The sequence below is a fragment of the Eurosta solidaginis genome, chromosome 3 (genome assembly GCF_040869045.1).
Source record: "Eurosta solidaginis isolate ZX-2024a chromosome 3, ASM4086904v1, whole genome shotgun sequence".
Taxonomy (NCBI): domain Eukaryota; kingdom Metazoa; phylum Arthropoda; class Insecta; order Diptera; family Tephritidae; genus Eurosta; species Eurosta solidaginis.
This window is the reverse complement of record NC_090321.1, coordinates 270,198,622-270,207,460: the sequence shown is the minus strand read 5'-3', so window position 1 is coordinate 270,207,460 and position 8,839 is coordinate 270,198,622. Positions and strand designations below refer to the sequence as shown.

General features: G+C 35.4%; 1 protein-coding gene across 1 annotated transcript in view; it reads left to right on the top strand.

The window, feature by feature from the left end:
* The first annotated feature begins 2,230 nt into the window (after window positions 1-2,230).
* The window catches only part of LOC137245567 (transcription factor SPT20 homolog), a 534,100-nt gene continuing 527,491 nt past the window's right edge, over window positions 2,231-8,839 (top strand). Inside the window, exon 1 of the mRNA XM_067776456.1 lies at window positions 2,231-2,500. The gene's annotated coding sequence lies outside the window, so the exon portion shown is untranslated. The remainder of the gene's footprint in view (window positions 2,501-8,839) is intronic.

Below are 8,839 nucleotides of genomic sequence, written 5' to 3'. Positions count from 1 at the left end.
TTACTTTATAACCACTGAACAAATTGTAAATAAACAATTGCCAAAAGTATAGGGATCACAGTTTTTCTATAAAACTATCGATAACATAGCAACGTTTTAGTAAATACCCATTTCGCATTGACATGACGTTGATGTCGATACGACGTGATGTCGATGACAATACGAAGTGATGGTTGACGTTGACAACCATAATAATAAAAATTGAATCGAATCGAAGCCAATCGTATATAAAGATTTCGCAAATTGCGCTTTGCTTTCATTTAAAAAAAAATTTTTTTCTAGTTGTACTCCAACTATATCAAGTGAGGTTTTACTAATAATTTGATAACAAAAGTTCTTTAGTTGATATCTTAAGCAAGGCGATTTCAGTACTAGCTGATGAAGATAGAATTTCAAGCGATCACAGAATTGTTGTCGGCCGTTGTCGTTTTTCACTGCCGATAAATTCACGCGTGTTCCATTTTATCGTCCGATTGTGTTTGTTAAATTGCGTGCATTTACTGTGAAAAAATAATTATTTGTGCGATTGGACTGAAAAACTAATTAGTTATGTGCAAAACAGGCGCCCTTTATGAGATAAGCACACAAAAGCAAGCGTACGAGTATTTTTGCGAAAAATTAAAAAAAATTTAAGCCTTGGTTTCCTCGGAAGCGGTGCCGTTACATAGCGGCCGTTATATAGCGGTAGAATATGTTGTCAAAAATGTTGCATTGTAAAAGTAATCATATGGAGATTAAGAAGGCGGTGGAGTTCACAGTAACGTAATTAGCGGTAGGGCATAAAATATTACGACTGTCATGACGGTAGTAACTCGTTCATCACCGTCTTTTGCCATCGCTATTGTCAAAGCGGTGAACATTTTGTCAAATAAATGAAATTGTTTATAAAAAAAAACATTTTTGAATTACGTGTCACGTCGTATAATGTGCATGAACCTTTAGTGAACGTAACATAACGGCACCGCTTTTAGAGCAAACCAAGCTTTTAGCACCAGCGCGGACGACTGCAATTTTTCGGCTTATCAGTGACTGTGTAAGCGTACCATTATGGAACAAAATTTTGAATCTTTGTTTTATTGTGGGAATCGATATGTCCTCATGGAAATGATAAATCCCGTTTTTATTGCCATTTTTTTCTTTTACCGCAATTTTACGGATATGCTTATAAGTTTCGCTTTTATTCATTACCAATACTAATCCATCTTTTACAGCCGACCGTTTATATAACTCTTGGATTGGTTTGAAATCTTCCGGGGTTGGCAATATTCTCATTATTTGATCAGCAGTTTCGTTCAGAGTTTTCAATTACACAATGTGCCTATTTTCTAAACGATCAAATATTTGTAGGCATGTATTAGACATATTTATGCGGAAGCATATACAAACTTTGTTTTACTTTCCTTCCGCTTCTAAACTCATCATCCATAATTTGTACATATGATTATTTAATTTGGCGCGCAAGAGGGCTCTTCGTATATTTTTGACAGCTGAAATCGAGAGCGTACTCTCTTTTCGATTCGCTCACCGTGGGACGCGCGATCTTTTAATGGTTTGCTCTGGCGCTCCCAATCATACTTTTAATGTTACCATAGCGGAACGATACAAGGCAGCATGGTGACATACCAACAAACATAAATAAAAATTTCATGTACTTTGTTTTTGTAAATTCGATGGACAAATGTCAAAATCGTACTGCGCCGTATTTTGATGTATCAAATCAAATAAAAAAAGCTTAAAATCAGCTGTCCCATGCTGTCACCTTGTATCATTGCGCCATGAATGTTACTTTGCTTGCCGGGTGGTATTCTCTTCCACCTTTCTACTAAATTTCGTTATCATATTTTTGCGATTTTACCTTTGCACTTGTTTTCGTAAAATCCACTGTCTTTCTAGCTATTTTTCATCTTCGTTTTCGCCGTTATACGCCGCCGCCAGCTGTTTGGAAGTGCATGTACATACATACATATATATGTGTGACTGTACTATTGCTTAGTTTCCTTTCGACTGGTTACTAATATTTTATAAGTATGTAGCTGCATATTTATTTTGTTTTCCTGTTTTTGTCTGCTTTTTCTCTTTATTCCACGTTTTGCCAACCATTTCTTTTACTCGTCGGTTTGAATGCGAAAATATTTTCATGAGTGTGTGTATGCGTATATTAGGTTAATATTATTTGTTTGGTGACTTGCTGTTCATTAAAAAGACTACGAACTTGTCAAGAGCACATGGGGGGTCGGTGACATGGAATACAGTGTTAATAGTGGCGAACGTTTTGTATGTTTCGGCGAATTGCACTCGTTACGTACAGTAAATGTCTTCGTTTCGACATCAGTTGTTCGTCACATGTTCGACGCGTATGTATGTCCGGTGAAACGTTGTTTGATAAATAAATTTCCAAATTAGATAATTGAATATAAATCGAAACGTATTTTTTGTGTTTTGTGCAAAATTTTTACTGCTCCAGTTGCGATATTTTACAAACTTTAAACGTCGCCTGTTTGTATGTAACAAATCGATTGAGGAAATTGTGTAATAGAGTGAATCACGTTAAAAGCAAAAAAGTCCATTTCTTATTGAATACCATAATTTGCAGACTGTTTGTGTATGTATGTGTGTGTGGCTTTAGTGAGGTTAAAAAGGAAGCAATTAAAAAAATATAAAAAATCATATGAAATAGTAAAAAAATCTTATAAAACCAAACCAAAACCCCAGTGCTCTTTAATTTCTCTTCGAAGTGTATAAAACGTGCACACGTGCTACTAGTTTAAGGCCATCGTAAACTCTGGACGGTACAAACACCTACACGAAGCTCACTTAGACTCCAAACACATATATGTATGTAATAATAGAGAACAACAAAATTATTAAGCTGCTAAATAAGAAGTGTATGTCTATGTAGCAATTTTAGAAATAAGGTTTTTCAATTAGAAGAAAATTTTTCTAAGCGTGGTCGCCCCTCGACAGTGTTTGGCAAGCACTGCGAGTGTATTTCTGCTATGAAAAGCTCTCAGTGAAAACTCATCTGCCTTGCAGATGCCGTTCGGAGTTGGCATAAAACATGTAGGTTGCGTCCGGCCAATTTGTAGGGAAAATCAAGAGGAGCATGACGCAAATTGGAAAAGAAGCTCGGCCTAAAGCGCCAAATACACGACACGAACATTTCCGCGAACATTCCCGTTATTTCATGTTCTGCGACCTTTTCTGTCGTGTATGGTGGTGTTTGCCAGTTCGCGCAAATGTTCGCCAAAAATCAAAATATTTTAATTTTTGGCGAACATTTGCGCGAACTGTTCGTGCGTGTATGGCGAAATAGCTCATAATCGTAGTAATTTCTGAACGGAACAGACGTGCGCGGAAAAGTAAAATGGACAATAAAAAATTTCTGAGTGAATTTATTGAAATGTATAAATCTTTGCCATCATTGTGGCAAGTAAAAAGCAAAGATTATTGTAATAGAATTAAAAAGAATTACGCTTAATTGCCACAGCGAGCAATATTGCTGCAGCACAATTGTTGTCCGTATTCATCGCTGTCTGAAAGAGAACTAATGTTCGGCCAAAAGTTCGTATGGTGTATGGCCAAAGCTGCGAACAAGATTGCGGAATGTTCGCGGAAATGTTCGTGTCGTGTATTTGGCGCTTTAGATCTCTTCTGAGGTTGTCGCGCCTTACATTAATTTTTTTATGCTTATGTATAAATGAGACAACCTTCATAACAAAAAAGTAAAATAATGCAAAGTTGTAAATAAAACAAATCAAGAAAACTAAATATTTTCTTTAGTTTTTATAAAAATCTTTAATTTACTATATGCAGGCTAAAACGTACAGATTGTGGTTGTTTACCATTTTTTTTTTCATATCCCAATTTTGACATTACAACTTTTGTTGCGCATTTTCATTTTGACATTTCAGCCCCAGAATTACAAAACAAAGTATATTTTAATACATATGTACATACATACGCTTAAGGAAAACGTTTTGGCAAACAAAACCAAACAGGGTTTACAATAAAAAACCTCTTTGTAGAAAAAAACATTTAATTATTTAATATTTTTGTTATAATAATCGATATACGCAAAACGCATCTAATACAAATATCCACGAAGTAATTGTATTTGTAAAAGCCCCGTCACATAAGCAGTTTTTTTCATGTAGATGCGTTTAACACAATCTTATGCATTATGAGTATATTGCACGTATTTTTACGGAGAACGGCACATGTAGCGACACTGGTGCCATCTGATATGAAGAAGTAGCAAACTGACTTATTTTGTTTTGTTGATTTTCCGACAAGGTGGTTAAATGATGTATATTGGAACGATTGGAACGTACTCGAAAACATGGACATCTACTAACAGAAAACATTCGATGGTAGAAAAATAAACGAACAGATAAACACAATTTCTGACACAATATTTGAGCGTTTAAAACTTGTTTACGAGATACAAAGTAATCACACAGGTACAACAGAGAAACACACAACAACAAATAAACACAAAACAATTAACGCACCAAAACAACAAACCCACAAAGAAGGTCAAACGACTAAAATTACGGACTTTTACCTGCCGAAGTCAGCCACCCATATCGATCAGTAAAAACCACCCTCAGTTCTGAATGAACACACAGCACATACACATAACTAAATATACACAAGCTTCATTTTTGACAATACCTGCTCATTAGAGCGAGTCAAATTGTATGGGGAAAATACTTCAGGTGCACATGCAGTTTCTGAATCTATGGGTCATACTGAGTAATATTGTCCATGGGACCATAGGTCTGAAATGAATTTCGATCCTCCCTAATTTTGTTAGAAAATTGGGATATATCCCAATCCGAATAGCGCCTCTAACAAATAAAATACATGAATTTAAATGTCAAATTCGGATTGGGATATAAAATTTTCTAACAAAATTAGGTAGGCTCGAAATTCATTTCAGACCTATGGTCCTATGGACAATATTACTCAGTATGACCCATAGATTCAGAAACTGGATGTGCACTTGAAGTTTTTTTCCCAATACAATTTGACCTGCCCTACTGCTCATGTACGTACGAACTATAAATACAGGACAAACGCCAACAGATCTGATCGAAAATCGACACTGATGATGGCACAACGCCGAAACTGGTTTGTCTCGAAACCAAATTAGACAAGGAATGACGGAAAATCGTTCCAATATACATCAAGTAGCAAACTCCCAACTTTTGTTGCAAGCAAATCATATGAAGAAGAATTTGGCATTTGCTTTTGCTAAAGATGATTTCACACTTTGCAAGTGAAATTATTTTTCCCACTCGTTGGTAATTTTCTAACATTTTTCACAGTAAAAAACTTAGCAAATGAATACGACAAAAAATATATAAGCAAGTATTTTTCTTGTATAGTGAAAATGTTTATAACAGTGCTTCGCGAAATTTTGAATTGTGCAAAGCGAAATAAACTTTAATTGCCAAGTCTGAATTTCATTAATATTTACAAACGCAAAATCTTGTTTGATTTTGGCGATGTTACTGGAATGCATAAGCTTGTGTTAAAGGCATCTATGTATATGAAAAACTTTATTGTGTCTCGGCCTTAAAGCAAAATAAAACTCTCCTTTTCAAAGAACAAATGCTATTTTTGATTGAGTAGGCAACTGAAAAGTAAAGTATGAGTCTCTCATCATACTTGTCTTCATATATAACTCGTATTAATGGACGCTGTCAAAAGACGATGCCATGGCCCTAAGAGTGTTCGAGAAAAACAGTTCCCCGTGGTAGTTATGGTCCTATCCAAGGGACCAAGATGATCGAAATAGGTACAATCATGAACATAGTGCAGCGAATGAAGGCCCTATGCCTTCGTCGTGTTATGCAAATGAAGGAAAACGCTCCCTTTAACAGAGGATTGACATGTGTTTTTGAAACAAGAGGAAGTGGGGAACATACATTGAGTTGGGAGATACATTTGGAGGAAGAATTGGTGTCCCTACCACGGTTATAGCTGGTGTGGCTTCCTATACCACGGCTCACTAGGCGGTTACACGTCAATTCAAGATAATGATCATGAGAAGGGAAATTGGAGAAGTGCCGTTTGAAGTGTCTCAACGTTTTTGTTACTATCTCCCCTATTATGATTTTTCATACGATAGCCGATAAACGCTTGCTAGCGTATCGTAAAAAAATCAGCTTTCATATTGCGATTTCCACACGCCCGATAGATGCACTATTGTGAATGACAGCAGAGTTTTTTTTTTACAAATTATTGCGAAACTATACGAAAAAGATAGCAAAACAAAACGCAAATAATAAAAATTCAATTTTCTTGTACGTAAAAGTGGCAAAAGTTTTTAAAAGCTGTAATAATAACGTGTTTTCTGCAACCTCAGTTGCCTTTTATATAAACTCAAATGAACAAATTGACGAAACTCGCATAGAGGCCATAAAAAGAAGAAAATTGAGAGATGCTTTCAATCTTCTTGAAATTAACTCTACACTGTAAGTACTTGACATACTAAAAGTAAAAAAAAGTTTAATAAAAAAAAAATAGATTTCAGAGTATGTCTTAACAGAATTAGAAGGCAGTTTGCGCGCCCGTAAAAATAGTACATCTATCCTAAATATTTTCAAGGTTTGTGCCACTTTAAGGTTTCTTGCCCAGGGTTTTGCAACAGAGTGTTGGGAATGAGGCTTTAGTGGATTCTTTTGGATTTTGTAATAATTTTATATTTACTTTTATTTATATAGCTGCCAACGTGTTGTGCAAAAATTTATCAACGATAGCTGGCGTAGAAAATTGAACCGCCGATGCGATAGTTAGCGTATGGCAATACCACGATAAACGATAAACGCTAATGATCGGGTTTCACGTGTTGGAATTTGTTTCATATTACGGTATGACAGCGAGCGTTTATTGCGGTATGATTGCAAGCGTTTATTGTGTATCGTATGATTTCATAATAGGGGTGTATATTTTGTGAGGTTTCCCTTACATTTCAAAACATAAATTTAAAAATTATCCTCGCTAGGAATGCAAAAATATCAATTTTCTAATGACATAAATGTTTTGTTCTTAGCCCAATCAAAAATCAAGTTATAAGCCAATATGTGAATCAACCTATGCAAAGGAGGTATTTGGCCCCTTACCCCGGTTTTGAGAGTATATTGGAAATTCTAAGTACGTGGGGACTATGTGCTCGATTAGACTTACAAATGATGGATGGTACATATCGGCAAGAATATATTTTCACTGTCAAACAATGCAATTGATGTTATATGATGATGCACCAAAATGCAGTTTTCTCAAAAAGCGCTCGGGGAATTTTAGTAACATTTTACTGATGAGGTTATTATAGCTCACAAAACAGGAATCTGAAAAAATCTGAGGTGGTTTGACTTCGAATTAAAATATAGTTAGGTACCCCGTACTGCATGTAAGGACGAAGATGAAATCACAATCTCCCACTAGGGGCCAATCCCAAGGACAGGAGAATAAGACCTGAGCGTAAAAGTTTACGCGGGTACCTCTCATGGATGACCCAAGCCCATGGTGTACTTAAACGCGTATCAATATACGTTGATCACAGACCCAACAAAGTTGTTACCAATGGGCTGAAGTCGGGTGCTCAAGTCAATCAGCCTTGGTGAGGTCGAGGGCCAATCTATGCCCCGACATTCCATTTTTAGGTAAATGGCACCCAGTTGTTCGGCAACTCAACCGCGAATTCCGAGCTTGTCTCAGTATCCCTCTTTCATTGATTATTGTTATCTCAATATCTGATTAAATTATTAATCAGTATGAGATATGTATTTGTTTTTTTTTCATTGCTACTTACAAGTACAGGTGTCGGTACTTTAATGATATCGTCTCATCCCTATGTGTATTAAAAAACAGAACAAGCCATAGACAATTTACGCACTTAACTAAACAAAAAAAAAAAGCCCCGACACATAAGCACTTTTTCATATCGATGAGTTTAACACATACTTATGCATTATGAGTAGATTGCACGCATTGTTATGGAGAACGGTAGAATGAGCGACATTTACCATTGGTTGGTAAATTTTTGTAACATTTTTCGTAGGTAAAAAACTGTAATATAACAAATGAATACGACGCAAAATATGTTAGCAAGTATCTTTGTTGTAAGGGGATAATGTTTACAACAGTGATTCGCGAAATTGTTTATGTGAATGGGCTAGGCGTAATAAACTTCAATTGTCACGTCTGAAGTTCCTTCATATTTACAAACGCAACATCTTGGTTGATTGTGGCGATGTTATTGGAATGCATAAGCTTGTGTTAAACGCATCTATATGAGAAATGTCATTGTACCGCGGCCTTAAGCATCTGGAAAGTGTTGCTAGTATGTAATCCGTTTTTATGAAATAGTAGATAAACAGCAACACAAAAATAAACAGCGCATTCTAAAAACCAAAACATAAAATGCGGGGAAACAGTTCAACGTTTGTATTCATTTATTTTTATTTAATTAAAAAAAAAGAAAAGAATACAATTTCAAAATAGAATTTCGCAAATTACATAATAACAAATTTAAATTGAAATGAAATTTTTTTTGAAAGCGTTGGCGATTGCTTAATAGCAAAAATGTAAATAAAAACAAAGGTGTCTAAGATCGGGTGTAACCGAACATTATATACTCAGCGTGAGCTTCAATTGTAAATTTCATTTCAGATAAATTACATTTCTACATAACACATGGCACCGTCGGTTTAAAAAAAATGTCTCCTCATTTCCTCTTATAATAAAAATTGATAAGTGAAATATCATTGATTCAAAACTATTTTTTGCTAAGTTATTCTACTCTACGACCCTTTTAAACTTGTTTTGTATC